This window comes from Vipera berus (assembly GCF_964194415.1).
Source record: "Vipera berus genome assembly, chromosome: Z".
NCBI classification, from domain to species: domain Eukaryota; kingdom Metazoa; phylum Chordata; class Lepidosauria; order Squamata; family Viperidae; genus Vipera; species Vipera berus.
Genome location: NC_138205.1, coordinates 15,086,557 through 15,105,364, shown reverse-complemented (window position 1 = coordinate 15,105,364; position 18,808 = coordinate 15,086,557).

Below are 18,808 nucleotides of genomic sequence, written 5' to 3'. Positions count from 1 at the left end.
TAAAAGTCCCCCCCTCCCCTTCTGCCCCTCCACTTTTCCTGCCTGCGGTCAACTCAACCTCCTTCCTTTATTCAATGTATTCATTAATTTCACACACACCCCTTCAAAAATCTACCTCTTTTCTCCTAGTGGATTTCATGTGTGCATGTGTTTGGGACACTTGTGTTATTAATTTTGTATTTTTATTTTGTTGGTGGTTGATTTCTTTACTTGGTCATCTCTTTTTTTGTCAATGGCCCATTCTTAATTTATGATCAGAGCAGTTTATATGCTAGTTTAAATCCCAAATGTGTGCGTGTATTTTTTCTTCCTTGTATCTGGAAAAAAAAAGAAACCTGCATGAGAGGGGAGGGGGGAACAATAACACAGAACCAATAACCTGGAAACTTGAACTGTCTTTGGCTGTAATAATCCCCTTCCTTAATTTAATTGTGCTCCATGGTAGCTGAATTAAATTTATGCTGTATATTTTTCTCCTGTAGTGGGTTTGGTTTGTCTTCTAGTCGTTTTTTCCTTTGAATGAGACCGGTGGTTCTCACTGCTCAGCAGTGGACAAGCTGTCACCTGAGTTGAAAGATAAGTCTGATAGGAGGAAGTGCTTTGCTCTCAGCCCACAGCTTTGAGCGGGTGTGCCCAGGAAGTGATGTGACTCGCCATGTATCCCACATCCTCTTCTCCACTGTTGTCAAAGGCAAGTCAAGGGTATGACGCTCTTTGGAGGCCAGAACGCTTGAACACTGAAGACAGAAATCCAGCACAATTTCCGATACCTGAGGTTAGAATTTTTTCCCCCCTCCCCTTCCAACTTCTCCCTTTGCCTCCTCTTCCTCCACCCCCCCCCCACTTCCTTTAAGTATAGCCCAGGGGTAGGCAACCTCGGCTCTTTTATGACTCGTGGACTTCAACTCCCAGAATTCCTGAGCCAGCATGGCTCAGCATGGAAACCTCTCCTTTTCTCCTCAGCTTGGCTGGCTCAGGAATTCTGGGAGTTGAAGTCCAGGAGTCATAAAAGAGCCAAGGTTGCCTACCCCTGATCTAGCCTGTAAATGAGTTGGCCATCTGCCCTGCAGAAGGTCTCTTGGGAGCAGAACAACACTTTCCTTCCTTTTATCTTGTTTTATCTAAATCTGTGGAGGATTTTTCAGAAATTAACATGTTGGGCATGAATAGCTATATTGGCTCTTTTATGACTCGTGGACTTCAACTCCCAGAATTCCTGAGCCAGCCAAGCTGAGGAGAAATGGAGAGGTTTCCATGCTGAGCCATGCTGGCTCAGGAATTCTGGGAGTTGAAGTCCATGAGTCATAAAAGAGCCGAGGTTGCCTACTCCTGGTATAGCCCCTTCTCCCGTGCCTCTGAGCTGAAAGCATACTTCACATTTCTTACCCGGTATCCTATAATTGGGCTGGGATTATGGCTTCAGACTTCTCAGCTATCGTCTGAAGGGAAAGTAGTATAACCTTACAGAGAAGAAAACAGAGAAACTCATGGCTAGCTTAGACCCTGCCTTACATGTTGTTTTGGATTTTTATTTTTATGGTGATTATCTAGGTTTACATCCCACCTTTCCTTAAAAAAAAACTTTCCATTTAGCCTTGTCTGATAAATTAAGGATAACCTACTTTGTCCAAAGCTATCTTCAGATTTTTTTAATGCTACCACAGCAAGTTTGTACCTAAAATTATATGGAAAAAGATACGACAGCCTCCTTTAACCTTGTGTTGTCCAGATATTTTGGTCTATATATGCCTGGTGTAGAGTACAGCTGTACAGCAATTTGGAATTGATTCCAAAAAGTGCTTTGGAACATGTGTGGACACGAATGTAATGCTTGCCTGCAACTCTTTAAAGCAGCCATGTCTTCTGGGATCTTACAACTGCCCTGTGCAGCTGTCATGACATTCTAGGAAAAGATATGACTGCTTTAAAGAGTTGCAGACATACGCTATATTTGGTATATATATCCAAAGCAATACATAACCCTAGTATTGAAATAGTTCAAACTGGAGGAAACTGTCCCGAGATACAAGATACAATTGGCTTAGAAGGACTTTAAAAATGGTTGGGATTTGCAAGGCAGAGTTCTTGTTCTATTCTAGCCTTTCTCAGTCATGTGTCTTTCAAAAGTCTTTAGGCTACAATTCACAGAATTTCTAGCCAATAATAATTATAATGGCTGAGTATTTGGAGATCTCATCCTATACATCGGGAAAGCACCCAGTTAGTACTGGTATAAACCATTGCACTTAGAGGGTTTTGTTGGACTGACGAATATGAGCTGTTTTTGAGTTGTTAGGCTAAGTTTGCACAACTCTCACATCCCTCAGTTGCGTCAAAGATTGCTAATTCTTTTACATACAGTTCTCTGACCCGTCTCCTCCCATTTTCTTCTCCATCCAGCTTTTTTCTAACAAAAGTAATATTGGTTCCAGATGCAGCCAACTTGATCTGGCTTGGTTCTTGTCCATTCGCTGTCATGTTGGGTCCCTCAACAAGCGTTGAGATGCCGCCTCCTTCCACTGCCTCCCCACTAAGTGATTGTGGTAACTGCTTGCTGATCATGGTAAGCCTGGCGATCATTGCAGCTGTGTTCATTGTGGTCTCAGCCGTCCTCTGCGAATGGGTTTTCCGAGGGTCCCTGCCCCAAGAAACAGAAGCTGTGCCGACTGTGTGGAGGCAAGGAGGGACGCTGTGGATTGAGCCCACAAACCGTAATAGACAACCAGATGTCTTCTCAAGGCCCTCAGCTACAGTCCCACTTTGGATTCAGCGTTCAAATGACTGGTTTCTGGACATTTCTCCTGCAGGACTGGAGAGCTACGTTTCCACTGAGGACCTCCAGAGAGAGACCCCCAGTCCCAGCAGCACTAGCCCTCTCTGGAACCACAGCGAGCCATCATGGGGGATCCAGCCGCACGTAACTCTGCCAGACATAGATAATTTCTTCAGGAGGAGTAGCCATGTTACCTATAGTTCTCAGCACTTGATTTAATGGAGGGTGTCCAGGGCAAAAGGTGCCAATGTTCTTCTCTCTAAGGTTCAAAGACCTTAGACTAGCTTACCTGACGGCTGATCAATATATTTTCTACTTCAAAACCTACAACAAAATGCTTTGATACGTGTACATGTATGAGTGAGAAAACACCAACATTGTTCCATGAGATTCTCCTATGTAGGAGCAAGGGAGGAGAAGGGAAAACAGGTCTTGGAAAAGATCATTGTCAACCTGGTGACTGGGGCAAGTATTTAAAGACTGGGATGAAAGGATACCAAAACTGGAGTTTTGGAACTAGAGGTGTGTTCCTTGGAAAAACGTGGCAGTCATAACAACAGTTAAAGACAGCAATGAAACTGATACAATAGTTCTCAACTTACGACCACAACTGAGCCCCAAATTTCCGTTGCTAAGTGAGACAGTTGTCAAGTGAGTTTTGCCCCATTTTATGACCTATCTTGCCACTTGTTAACTGAATTACTTCAGTCGTTAAGTTAGGAACAGGGTTGTTAAGTGAATCTGCCTTCCCCCCACCCCCTTGACTTTGCTTGTCAGAGGGTGACAAAATGACCCTGGGACATGGTTGCCAAGCATCTGGAATTTGATCACGTGACTACAGGGAGGCTGCAATGGTCATAAGTGTGAAAAACGGTCCTAAGTCACTTTTTACAGTAAAATTGTAACTTCGAACGGTCACTGGTTGTAGGTCGAGGAATACCTGCAACTGTTGATATTAAATTTATGAACAGTCACCTAGTTGACTGCAAAAGTCTGACTTGGTTCCAAGTTCTGACAGCCCGGTCTCCCTCCCCTCCATGGTTGCATCACTGCATTTTGGGTGCTCAGCAACTGACCCCCACCTATGGCCATTTGCAACATCCCACGGCCACATGGAAGCATTTTACAACGTTTTTTCTGAAAACCTAAATATAGCAAACAGTGGGTCTTCTTAACCACAGCAGCCTCTTATCAACCACGGCAGTTGCTTTACAAAAAGCATTGTAAAATTTGAGTCCATTACGGTTATAAGTCAAGGGCTACCTGTATCGCTCTTACTTTTTTGTTTTTTTAAATGCTTTCTAAATTTTTGTGTACCATTCATCTCTCCTCCATGATTTTTCAATAATCCCTAAATTATATCCCCGCCTCCCCGATTACATAATTTTTATCATCTGCCACCGAAATGTTGGCTGGCATAAAAGGAAGGGACTTTTGTGTCCTTTTAGGCAGCATAGCCATGAACGCCTAAGTTCTCCTAACCAACCTGTCCCAACATTAAGGTGCATTCTGAAGGCAGTGTTGAATTTTCTTGCGGTTCAGAATAAGGCTGGTAATGACCACGAAATTTGCATCTGGTAGTGCCTTGGTTGCAGGTTGTTCTCCACAGTGACTGATCTGGACCAACCCCAGGGCCTTTGTGGTACCTAATTAAGACCTTATATCTTCCTGGTCTAAGGTGGGATGGGAATATTTTGGAACGGCCTGTTCCTAAGGACAGAGGGTATGAATTTTAATTGATCTAATTTTGCATTTCTGCAGCAAGGCACCAGACCTATGTTCTAAAGTTCCAATCCTTTAACTTTTATAGTTCAAAGGAGTGAACTGCAATTCTTCAAAGCATGAATATTACAAAAATGTCTACCTAAAAAGGCAAAAAGGATTTAAAAAAATAAAAAATAAAAAAGTGAACCCAATGCATAACACTGGGAAAAGTTGTATGCAAAAACTATTCGCCCAACACAGTTGGCACCATTTGGAGGAAAACCGACGTAGGCCCTTGATTCCTCCAGCCATCTCTATCTTTCTGCTTTAGGCACTCATGGCAGATTTCCGTGATTCTTCCACCACCACACACAGGAAGGGACGTGTGTGAGGATCTCTGCTTATGAAAGATGGCAACATCCCTCGGATGTCCTTTGAAGGATGACAGAACCACAGACTTTAATGCCAAGTGCATCATTTCATTGGTTGTGCTGCCAAGGCTCTAATCATGTTTATTTTAATGGGTTCGGGTTTTATTGTTAGAATAATGTTAGTGTGACTAGTTGCTCTGAACATCCTGCGGTGACAGTTGCCTGTAACAAAGACATTGATAAACTACCTCCATGAAACGTCGCTTGTGTTCTTTTGTGTTCTTGGGTCTTGGCTGGCTCTATAGAGGGGAGGGAAACCATAGAGGAAGGACTGCACCATCACCACCAATGTGAAACTAACATGGAGATCTGAGTCAGTAACCATTAAAAAAGCTCTTTGCGTCATACTCCTTGCTTTTCTGCATGAACTGGCCTTCTGTGACCAAAAGTGCTGCCCAAATGCAGATGAATACTGTGTTTTCAAGAAAATTAGAATTAGAATTAGAATTTATTAAATTTATATGCCGCCCTTCTCCCTAAGGACTCGGCGGCTCACAACAATAAAAAGTTAAAAAACATAAAATACAAAATTTAAAAAAATTAAATCATAAATGTAATAAATACATACCAATTAACCCAATAAAATCTAATTTAAAACTATAGTCAGTCCAGGCTTGATTGTTGGAACAGCCATGTCTTCAGGTCACGGCGGAAGGACTGAAGGTCAGGGGCCATCCGCAGCTCCGGAGGCAACTCATTCCAGAGGGTCAGCACACCCACAGAGAAGGCTCTCCCCCTGGGGGTCGCCAGCTGGCATTGCCTGGCCGATGGCACCCTGAGGAGGCCGACTCTGTGGGAGTGAACTGGGCGATGGGAGGTTGACATTGGCAGCAGGTGTTCTCGCAAGTACCCCGGGCCTAAGCCATGTAGGGCTTTAAAGGTAATTAGCAGCACCTTGAATCGCACCCGGAGGGCAACCGGAAGCCAATGCAGCTCGCGCAGGAGTGGTGTAACATGGAAGTATCGAGAAACTCCCATAAGCACCCACGCGGCCGCATTCTGCACCAGCTGAATGTCACTGTGTGTTTTTTTAGTTTTGCCAGCTTCGCTCATTCCTAAGTGTACATCTCTTTCTGCTCTGCAACTGTGTATTATCTTATCTTGTAACCATAGTGACTCTAGCTATGTCCAGCCAATGTTTTGGTTTTAAACTGTTTTGTGCGCAGGCTTAAAAAAAAGGTTCAGTTTCAGTTTTACTTTCTCCTTCTTCCTGACGAGAGAATGTGGTCAGTCTAGGTCTTTTGTTTTCTCATTAAAAGTTTTACTATAGAATATGCCTTGGTTTTCTTTTCTTTGATATTGACCATGCAAATGAACCACGGTCCATCCACCTCTGGTCAGACTGTTAATTGTTCCGCGACACTGAAGCCTCCGGATGCACTTCAAGGGCAGCCCCATGTAGAGAGCATTGCAGTAATCCAGGCGAGAAGTGACAAGGGCATGGGTGACCGTGCATAGGGCATCTTGGTCCAAAAAGGGGCGCAACTGGCGTACCAGGCGAACCTGTGCAAAGGCCCCCCTGGTCACGGCAGTTAGATGATCTTCCAAATTAAGCCATGAATCCAGGAGGACACCGAAGTTGCGGGCCCTTTCTGAGGGGGGCAATAGCTCCCCCCCATAAGAAGAGATGGAACCTGTTGGACAGTACGAGATGCCGATATCCACAGCCACTAGGTCTTGGAGGGGTTCAGCCTGAGCCTGTTCCTTCCCATCCAGACCCGCACCGCCTCCAGGCACCGGGTCATCACATCAAGGGCATCACTGGGTTGGCTCAGGGTGGAGATAAACAACTGGGTATCATCGGCATATTGGTGATACCTCACCCCAAAGCCATGGATGATCTCACCCAGCGGCTTCATATAGGTGTTGAACAGGAGGGGGGAGAGAACCGACCCCTGAGGTACCCCACAAGAAAGGGGCCTCAGGGTAGATCTCTGCCCCCCTGCCACTACAAACTGCAAATGGCCAGAGAGGTAGGAGGAGAACCACCATAAAACAAAAATGGAGGGATTCCCCCTGACCAACATGCTCAGACTGAGGAAGCTACTTGGATAAACGTCTAAGGGAGTTTCTCAGTCACCCAAGTCATGGCTGTTCCAAAGGTGCTTTGTTAAGGGGAAACTGGACTTTCTTGAAGATATTTCACTTCTCATCCAAGAAGCTTCTTCACTCCTCAAATGAAATGAATTGAAATAGCTTCTTGGGTGAGAAGCAAAACATCTTTGAGGGGGGAAAAAAGAAGGTCCAGTTGCTTCTTGAAAGAAGACCTTTGGGACACTTGGATAAGCAGCGAAATGTTTCGAAGCATAAGAAAAGTAGCCCAGTTGCAGTGGTGTAGCGTGGGGGGTGCAGGGGGGCCGGCCGCACCGGGTGCAACATCTGGGGGGGCGCGCTCGCACTCGCAGCTCTCTGCCCCTGCCTGGCTCCTGCGAATCACATCCGAGCGGCCGGGTCACCGCCCACTGTGGAGGGGGGGTGCCAGGCGTGCGGTGAGGTGCGGAGAGAGAGCCAGCTAAAATCCACGGGTTAGGGGGCGCAAATTACTTGCCTTGCCCCAGGTGCTGACAACCCACGCTACGCCACTGCCCAGTTGCCATGACTCAACTTCCTTACGAATGTAACGGAGCCTGCTTTTAGAAGCTTTCCCCCACCCTCCCAGCCCCTGCCTATTTTGAAACTGGAGCTGGACCTAGCACCTTCCCCAAGTAAAATTGCTGCCTTTCCTAATCATGGAGTTGTTGGAGACAAAGATACTCCCTAAGCAATGTTGAGAATTAGTAGCCATATCGTCAGGTCTGAAGACAACACGCTGGAGAAATGCTTCAATTCGTCACTCATTTGGGTGCCACCACAGGTTGAAGACCACGAAGAAAAAGAAAGAAGCAAAAGAAACGAAACCAGTGAAGGAATTTGTAAGAAACAGGAAACAAGGTTGAAGACCCCGACTTAGATAGCTCCTGAGACTCTGCATATAGTTACTTAAAGTGCTAAAGTCCATTTCAGTTCCCCACTGAGGGTTTGAACCCCATCAAATAATACACGGCTACCTACATCTGACAAGTGAAAATTAGGATAAAAGTGGGGAGCTAGTGCCCACCTCCAGATGGATAACATCAAGAAAAAAAAACATTTAACAAATCAACAATCCTATTTTGTTTCCGACCAGGAAAGCAAACCAAGACCCCACTTTGCAAGAGAGAGCAAACTCACAATATCCCAAATCCTGATGGGATATGGAAGGTTTAAGATTGATGTCCATTCTTAGCAACCACGATCTATCCCCAATCTGTTCTTTAAGGCCTTCTAACCTTGGTGTTCTCTGAGCTTGGTTGTTTTCCTACAAACATTTCACTACCCAAACTAGGTAACCTCATCAGTACTAGTAGTGGGACTGGTGATATTACCTAGTTTGGTAATAAAACGTTTGCCAAAAAAAAGCAACCAAGCTCAGAGAGCAGCAAGGACCCCTCATTTCAACCCTGAGCTACAAATATTCTCCTCTATTTGTCTTCTAACCCTTCACCACCATCGCTCAGTCCATTCACCTTGCTACTAGTCATCCTCTTTCCTCCTCCCTTTCCCGAGCCAACTCCAGAGAGAGGTAGGTCTTTGCATAATGAATAGAATAGAATAGAATAACAGAATTGGAAGGGACCTTGTAGGTCATCTAGTCTAACCTCCCGCCAAGCACTTAATGTGTCCTTAGTAGATAATTTGAGCCGGATCATTTATTTATTTTATTTTTATTTTTATTCGATTTATATCCCGCCCTTCTCCGAAGACTCAGGGCGGCTTACAAACTTAGCCTTAGCCTTCATTCTATGTATATGCCTGCTTATTAGGGCTTTCGCCCCCCCCCCAAGCGGCATTATTACAAAGTCAGCTTAATTGCCCCCAACAATCTGGGTCCTCATTTTACCTACCTCGGAAGGATGGAAGGCTGAGTCAACCTTGAGCCTGGTGGGATGCGAACCTGCACTAATTGCAGGCAGCTGGTGTTACTTAAGGAGGCATTAGCCCACTGCTCCACCAAGGCTCTTTTAAATGCCTTAAATGAGAAATGTGGATTGATTTATTCAGTGATCCATATTTTTTTTAATTTCCTTGCTGTCTGTGGTATTCGCAGGAGTTTTCTCCGAGAGCAGTTTTTAAGAACCTTCTAACACCCAGCAGGACTGGACCTATGAAGGTTTCAGAATTGGATGTTTTTACAAGGGAGAGAGTCTGCAATTGAAGCATCCCATCTTCAAGGTTCTTGCTGATGGCATTCCTTGATTAAAGAACCTAAGGAAACCTAATATTCTTTATCTACCTGAATAACAGTCGGAAAAAGGCTGTTCTGAATTTACAATATCCAGGTCGTGTAGGTTCCAGAAGTGACAAGGGCACTTTGAATTGCACTTGGAGCCACAATGAAGTGGAGATGTTTTATGACTGAATAGTTCAGACCTGACCCAGAACTCATAAGCTTTCTCCAACTGATAAACATGATACATTTACCTTTTATATGAAAATACAGATAGAAAGATTCCTCCACTCCTCCAGACAACAGAAACCCCTCGTAATGTGCCTGGAAATTGTTGCAAGAACCTTCTGTGAAACAACAGGATAGAATGAAAGTTTCCAAAAGTGATTATAGTGATGAGACAATAACTTGACAGCAACTTGTTACCCCGGTTCAGGGGTAGGCAACCTTGGCTCTTTTATGACTCGTGGACTTCAATTCCTAGAATTCCTGAGCCATGCTGGCTCAAGAATTCTGGGAGTTGAAGTCCACAAGTCATAAAAGAGCCAAGGTTGCCTACCGCTGCCCCAGTTGCTTGTTCCTACCTTGACTAAAATATATTTATCTGGCTAGCCACTAAGAACACAGAAGGAAAAAGAAGATTAACTTTTGCAGTTTCTTTCCTGTATCCTGATCTTATTTTGTCTTTCGCTGTTGAGAATCTTCCAATAGCCGTTACATAAGGGCTGTTATCAAGCCCTCCCAGATTGTTTCCTGTTTCTTACAAATTCCTTCACTGGTTTCGTTTCTTTTGCTTCTTTCCTTTTTCTTCGTGGTCTTCAACCTGTGGTGGCACCCAAATGAGTGACGAATTGAAGCACTTCTCCAGCGTGTTGCCTTCAGACCTGACGATATGGCTACTAATTCTCAACATTGCTTAGGGAGTATCTTTGTCTCCAACAACTCCATGGTTAGGAAAGGCAGCAATTTTACTTGGAGAAGGTGCTAGGTCCAGCTCCAGTTTCAAAATAGGCAGGGGCTGGGAGGGTGGGGGAAAGCTTCTAAAAGCAGGCTCCGTTACATTCGTAAGGAAGTTGAGTCATGGCAACTGGGCTACTTTTCTTATGCTTCGAAACATTTCGCTGCTTATCCAAGTGTCCCAAAGGTCTTCTTTCAAGAAGCAACTGGACCTTCTTTTTTTTCCCCTCAAAGATGTTTTGCTTCTCACCCAAGAAACTATTTCAATTCATTTCATTTGAGGAGTGAAGAAGCTTCTTGGATGAGAAGTGAAATATCTTCAAGAAAGTCCAGTTTCCCCTTGACAAAGCACCTTTGGAACAGCCATGACTTGGGTGACTGAGAAACTCCCTTAGACGTTTATCCAAGTAGCTTCCTCAGTCTGAGCATGTTGGTCAGGGGGAATCCCTCCATTTTTCATTTGTTCACCTAATCTAAATAGGCTGGCTAGGTGAGTAGGCAGAAAGGCATTAAGGGCCCTTGTGCCTAAAACCTTCTCTTAGTTGGGTCACCTCCTTGGTGAACCTCTGAAGTGGTCCCTATCTTCTTGGGAAGTCATTAAAAAAAATGGAGGACAGGTTGTGTCTGAGGCCTCCCCGGCTATTGAGGGAAGGATTTTCCACTTTAGTATAAATGGATTCCCTCACTTCTCTCTCAAACCGTCTATCTTCCCTGTCCAAAATGTGAACGTTATGGTCCTCAAAAGAGTGCCCTTTTTCTTTTAAGTGAAGGCATACTGCTGATTCTGGTCCTCTGATGTTTCTTCTCCTGTGCTCCAGTGAAAAAGCTACTTGGATAGCTCCTTCACAGACAAGAAGAAAAGACGTCTAGTTGACATGACTCAACTTCCAGACAACTCTTCATCGACAGTACAGTCGTAAGTTGAGGACTACCTGTACTTAAAAGAACCTCTAGTACTAGACTATGAAGACCTCTGGGCAGTACTAAGTCAGAAGGATACAAAACTGATGCAGTACCTACTGAAATATGGAAAGGAATTGAAGAGTCAAGCTTCCCACCATCAAAGAAAGGAAACTTAACAGGGTGTGCAAACTATTGCACAACATCCTTAATTTCCCATGCTAGCATAACCAGTCCTGCCTGGGGTATTCTGGGAGCTGAAGTTCACACATCTTAAAATGGCTAAGGTTAAGAAGCATTGGTTTTAGAATATTGAGCATGATTTTAAAACTGGAGGAAGAAGCATCAATAATCTGAGCTCTGCTGACGATACTATTCAGATAACTAAACATGTAAATAATTAGCAAGCTCTGGTAAGGAAAGTCAAAGAACACAGTGGGAAAAAAATGGGACCTGTCTTAGAACAAATGGTGAAGGAGTGGAAAGTCTCTGCCTTTTAGAATTAGTTATCAACAGTAAAGGAACCAGTAGCCTATGAAATACACCAGAAACTAGTATTTGGTAGAATTGGATTAAAGACTTTAGAAAATAAATTCAGATGCTCTAATGTAATATTTCTCAACCTTAGCAACTTGAAGATGTGCAAACTTCAACTCCCAGAATTCCCCAGCCAGCCATGCTTGTTTCATGATTTGAAGTCCACATACCTTCAAGTTGCTACGGCTGAGAAACACTGCATACTGAGTCTATATCTAAAACAACAACAACTTTATTGATTAGCCCTTGGGCCATATCAAAGTGCAAAGTTCCAGCAACAAACCATCACCAAAACTTGATAAAAGCAATCCAAAATGGAATTTGATAAAATACAATTTAAAATGGAATTAAATAAGATACAATTTAAGATGAAATAGTAATAAAATACAAATTTAAGATATAGATAAAATATAACATTATATTTCGGAGTCGCCCTTACAATCTACCCCAATCAGTCCCACATATGCAGATCTTAACCGGATCATTTTGTTTAAATACTGTGCTACGTTAAATGTTATTTTCAAGTTCTGACCGGACATAAGATAAGTTATTTTGATATGGGGATCCCAATGGGTCATTCGTTTGGTATATAGACCAAGATACCTGTCTCTCACCCTCTTATACAGACAACAGTCAAATAGGATGTGAGCCAGGTCCTCTACCTCTGCCGCTCTGCAAATGCAGAGACGCTCATTGTACGGTATAGCATGAAATCTCCCATATCTGACCATTGTGTCAAGCTGTTCGAATCTTGCTCTCGTAAATATCTCCCTAAGATGTTTTGGGAGTTGTGACTTCAAATAACTGTCCACTTGAAAAGTACATTTGTATTTACTCAGCCATTTCAAGTTACCCACCTTACTAAGGATAGCTATATCAGTTTGTGCTTCTATATCCTTAATTCTTTGGGCAACTATATCTAAAACAGAATCATGCAGCTCATAGCTTTTCCTGTCAAATTCTATGGAAGTAAAAATTGAATAGCATAGATACAATGGAAAGAATGCTGATGCTTTCAAGCTTTGGTCAAAAGTTGGAGAAGCCTCTTGTCATGTGCATACAGTGGACAGCCAAGAAAACAAACAGATCATTGAACAAATCAACCCAATGTTTTCACTCAAGGCACAAATGACCAGCTTCAAATTATCCTACTTCAGACACATTATGCCAAGACCTGGTTCTCTGGAGAAGCCTCAAATGCTGAGAATGTTTCTGCACTTATCTAACATCTCCCACCTAGGATCAATATTCAATAAATCTTACATCAAGGTCCAAATTTAGTTCCTCACCTCCCAATCCATTTTCAGGTTACTGCCTTACTGCCTGCAAGAAATTGGTTGACATGATTGCCCAACAGAGTTGACCCAGATTGCAATTATGTGTTGAAAAACTGGGTTTGATTGCTTCTGGTTTCAAGAAAGTAATCTCTCCACAGACTGAAACAAGATAAGATAAAAATGTAATGCAGTAATAGGTGGGAAGGAAATGGGAAGGAAGATCCATAAAAACCCAACTATTTCTATTTCTATTAACAATAAAGTATTAAATAACTGGCACAGAGAAAGAATGGATTATATATGAGCTAACAAAAGGCCAAGGATTAGATTCCAGAAATTGCAAAATTCAAAAGATGGAAGTGTCCCCAAACTTCAGATTCTATTTTCATGCCAGTTGCCCAACCTGAATTCCAGAATGGATCATATTTATTTATCATTCTACCTCCTCAATGCAAGAGGCAGAAGCTTTCCAGGGACTACTTAAATAAACCTTGGTTATATTCATAGAAATAAGCCATTTTCAATAGACAGTGCATTATATCTAGTCCTCCACTTGCAGCCACAATTGAGCCCCAATTTTCCATTACTAAGCTAAGTGAATTTTGCCCTATTTTACAACCTTTCTGGCCACAGTTGTTAAAGGAATCACTGCAGTTACATTAGTAAAATAATTGTTAAATGAATCTGATTTCCCCATTGACTTTGTCAGGACACAAAAGCTGATCACGTGATACCTGGACACAGCAACGGTCATAAATACAAGCCAAGTGCCAAATGTCCACATTTTGATCACTTGACCATCCATGGGGATGCTGCAACTTCAAGTCACTTTTCTTCAGTGCTGTTGTAAGTTTGAATGGTCACCAAACAAATAGTTGCAAGCCGAGGGCTGCCTGTATTATTGTTGTCGTTGTTAATTAGATTAAATATGGACTCTGGAGAGCTTACTTCCTTACTGAATATCTATTTTTATGACGATGAAAGCCCTAAATGTTTTGCTCAGTGAAGAGTCAGTAACCTGTAAAAATTTTTATCATTAACAGGACAAAAATTAAGACCTTTCCAGTCTTTTGCTGTTCGGTACTGTCAAAAAAAAGACATAGAGCCACAAGAGAATTATGGAGAATAAGGGGGAAATTTTGCTGAATTTGAAAATCGCATAACTCATCATAGTGAACTTTTATTTGGCATGATTTAAAATCTATTAGTGAAACATAACTCAGAACCTCAATGAGTCAAATATTGTTGTGGGGGAGAAAATTAATGTCGTGAATAAAATGGAGGGTGCTTTTTTTTCCCTGCCTGTGTTTTGGGTGTGCCTGGGGCCAATCCCTGTTTCTATATTTCTCTATCAGGCTCAAGCTGACCATCCCTGCCCCAGATAAAGCCTCATCCAGCCACATCAACTAGACCAGGAATAGAAACCTCCTCACCAGCACACAGCACAACCCAACCTTTCATCCTCTATCAGGGACTTGCCCTTGATTATTTTTATATACTTATTAAATTTATTACCTCCACATTGTATCTTATACTGGGGCTAACTACAGAAATAACCCCGGATCCCTGAACAATGACCTACCTAATTTCTCCCAAAGTTGCCAGTCAAACAGATTCTACGTGGCTCCCAACTTCTATGTTTTTTTTTTAAAAAAGTCTTTGCTTTGTCATTGCTCCAGATCCCTCATTCTTGCAAAGCAGGGACCCCCTCCCTTTGCAATAAATACGGTTCCCTTTTTTTTTTTGGCATGTGCTCTGCATTTCAGAATTTTCCATGACATTGCATGATTACATGGAGGCAAAATTAGAATGCAGTATCTTTATAATGCCTTGGTAAGACCACACTTGGAATACTGCACCTAGTTTTGGTCATTACAATGTAAAAAAGATGTTTGGACTCTAGAAAGAGTGCAGAGAAGAGCAGCAAAGACAGGATTGGAGGCTAAAACATACGGCAATAGCACTTAGATTAGGGGTTCCCAACTGGGGGTGCGAGACAATATTCCAGGGGATGCAAAAACTTGGGTTTTCAAAATTATAGTGTATATGCATAATTCGTTGCCGTTATTTCGAACTTTTGTAAGGGTGCGAGAATATATCAGAAGCTTTCCTGGGGTGCAGGGTATAGAAAAGGTCGGGAGCCACTGACTTAGACTTATATACTACTTCATAGTGTTTTACAGCCCGCTCTAAGCAGTTTATAAAGTTAGCATATTGCCCCCAACAATCTGGGTCCTCATTTCATTGACCTTGGAAGTATGCAAGGCTGAGTAAACCTTGAGAGAGTGAGGATAAACTCCTGGCAGTGAGCAGAGTTAGCCTGCAATACTGCATTCTAACCACTGCACCACCATAAATCTTAAAACATATAAAGAATGGTTGCTGGAATTGAGTGTATCTACTTTACTGAAAAGAAGGACTGGAGGGGTTGACATGAAAGCAGTGTTTCAATATTTAAGGGGCTGCCACAGAGTAGAGGGGGGGTCAACCTATTCTCCAAAGCACCTGAGGGCAAGACAAGAAGCAACGGATGGAAACTTACCAAGGAGAGAAGCAACCTAGAACTAAGGAGAAATTTCCTGACTGTTAGAACAATTAATCAGTGGAACAGTGGAACAAACTGCCTCCAGAAGCTGTGAATGCTCCAACACTGGAAGTTTTTAAGAAGAGATTGGACAACCATTTGTCTGAAATGGTATAGGGTTTTCTGCCTAAGCAGGAGGTTGGACTAGAAGGCCTCCAAGGTCCCATCCATCTCTGTTATTCTGTTATTCTGCTAAAATGGACCTATGAGAATTTCAATGGAAAAAGCATATTAAATTTACTATAAATATTATATTTAAGGAAAACTAGTATAAGATATTTTACATTGCTGGTATATTACTGCTGTTAAGATTGCAAAAATATGTAAACTCCCTTTCTTCCATTTGTGGTGGCAATGTTGCAACAATATTGGAAGTGAATTCATCATAGAAAGGAAGAAAGTCATAACTACATTTCAGCTAGACTTATTTTTAATTAAATTATGGGTGTATGCTTTGATATCTAGAATAACCTCTTATCGGAAAAGTAAATCTGATGTAGAAGTTAGTTTTATTTGGTAACCATTTCAGGATTCCAGTTTCTATATATTGTTGCTATATATTGTACCACAGCCCAGATTTGGCTTCTAGAGTTTATATTTTAATCTAATATATAGTTTATATATTATTTAAAGAATTCTTTCAATATTGTTTATTGTTCATAATTTTTCTTCTTCCTTTATTGATTTTAACTGCGCTAAACAAAAATTTTTTTCCAGATCAATGAAGACATGGCTTGACTGAAAAATGAATATGAATTATTTTATAGTATGCTAAAGCATTAATGGCACATTAAACTACATTAAGCATATCAGATTTTAGATCTGCTTGTTATTCAAGGTTAGGTTTAGGTTAGGTTTATTCAATTTCTATACCGCCCTTCTCCCGAAGGACTCAGGGCGGTTAACAGGGCATATATAAATAAATAACAGTACAAAAATTAAAAAGAAATTAAACCAATGCCCAATTAAAATACAATGACAATAAAATAATAAAAAACCCGTTAAAAAAGAACCCTCCCCATCAGGCCAGACCAGCTAGTTCAAAGAAGTGGGTCTTCAGCCCGCGGCGGAAGGAGTGGAGGTCCGATGCCGTCCGGAGCTCAACCGGCAGTTGGTTCCATAGTGCCGGAGCACCCACAGAGAAGGCCCTCCCCCTGGGGGCCACTAGTCGACATTCCCTGACCGGAGGCACCCTGAGGAGACCCTCTCTGTGGGCACGCACAGGGCGGAGGGGAGTTGACGCCGGCAGCAGGTGGTCCTCGAGGTATCCCGGACCCATGCCATGTAAGGACTTGAAGATCATAACCAAAACCTTGAACCTCACCGGAAGACAACTGGTAACCAATGCAGCTCGCGGAGCAAAGGTGTAACATGGGAGTACCGGGAAACTCCCAAGACAACTCTCACGGCTGCATTCTGTACCAGTTGGAGCCTCCGAGTGGTCTTCAAGGGAAGCCCTATGTAGAGAGCAGTCCGCCTCTTATGTTTGTATTGGCTTATCCCCCCTTTTTTGCCTATATTTCTTATTGTCTTTTTAAGTGGTGTTTGTGTTAGCATTGTTTCCTTTCCTCTGTTGTTTGGAATTATAATAAGATTAAAAAAACTGAACAAAACCCAGCTACAGGTGGTTATCAACTTACAGCAGTTCATTTAGTGACCATTTGAAGTTACAATGGCCCTGAAAAAAATGACTTCTGACCATTTCTCACACTTAAGACTGTTGTAGCGTCCTCAGGGTCACATGATCAACATTTGGACACTGGGTAACTGACATGTATTTGGGACAGTTGCAGAGTCATGGATCATGTGACTGATGGTTGCGAACCTCTGACAAACAAAGTCAATGGGGAAGCCAGGTTCAATTAACCACTGTGTTACTAACTTAACAACTGCTTAACAACACTGGCAAGAAATGTCACGAAATGGAGCAAAACTTACTTAATAACCGTCTTCCTTAGCAATGGAAATTTTGGCCTCAGTTGTGGTTGCAAGTCAAGGACTACCTCTAATTGGGCAAGTTGCGCTGTCCTGGTGTCACATGTATCCTGGGATCATCATATAATCACCATTTATCACCTTCTCAGCCAGCTTCCGACAAGCAAAGTCAGTGGAGGAGGCCAGATTTGCTTAATGATTGCACGATTCCTATAACAAGTCTGGTGGTACATTTAACAACTGTGGTAAAAGGTCATAAAATAAGGCAAGACTCACTTAGGAATTATCTTGCTTAACACTAGAAATTTTGGGCTCAAATATGGCCGTGGCCCTTTAACCTCTCTCAATCCATCCACTCCAGATCTATGGGCAGATCTCTACATTGGAGAAATTAAAAAAAACCACTTCATAAATGCATGGCACAACATAGGAGGACAAACCCATCAGGACAAGATGCAGCAGTCCATCTGCCTTTAAAAGACAAAGGCCACTCTTTCAAAGACAGCAAAGTCCACATTTTGGACAGAGAGGACCGCTGGTTTGAAAAAGGGGTCAAAGAGGCCATCTACGTCAAAACTGAACAGCCCTCTCTCAACAGAGGGGGAGGGATACGACCTCATCTACCTCCAGTCTACAACACAGTCCTTTCAACAGTTCCAAGAAGGCTCCACGCCCATTTGCACCACTCAGGTGACATTGAGGACACAGATAAACCTCCAGGTGGCCTCAACGTCTCTCTAAAAGAATGCAAATGACCAGCTGTCAGCAAGGAATATAAATTCTTCCATTCCCTACCATCCAGTCAGAGGTGAAGCAGCTTCTTGGATGAGAAGCGAAACGTCTTCAAAGAAAAACAAGAAAGTCCAGTTGCCTCCTGAAAAAGCATCTTTGGGACGTCCACTCCAGACGTCAGTAAGGGAAGACTACATATTAGTGGGGAAATAATGTCCTAATGACCACAACAGAAAGAACTTGTTAGTAGTGACCCCCACTCCCACCCCAAATATTGAGGCCTGGCCAAAGAGGGGAACCTCAGCAAGTTTCAAGACCACTGAAGCGACATTTCATATTTTTTATTTTTATTTTTTTTTAATTCCATTTATATCCCGCCCTTCTCCGAAGACTCAGGGCGGCTTACAAGCTTAGCAGTAGCCTTCATTCTATGTATATGCCTGCTTATTAGGGCGTTCACACACACCCCCAAGCGGCATTATTACACAGTCAGCTTAATTGCCCCTAACAATCTGGGTCCTCATTTTACCTACCTCGGAAGGATGAAAGGCTGAGTCAACCTTGAGCCTGGTGGGATGCGAACCTGCACTAATTGCAGGCAGCTGGTGTTACTTAAGGAGGCATTAGCCCACTGCTCCACCAAGGCTCTTTTTATGATAACAACTGCAAAGATTATATGCTTTTTTATTATTATTGAAAAAGACCTTTGATTGCCTCTATGGAGCAATGATG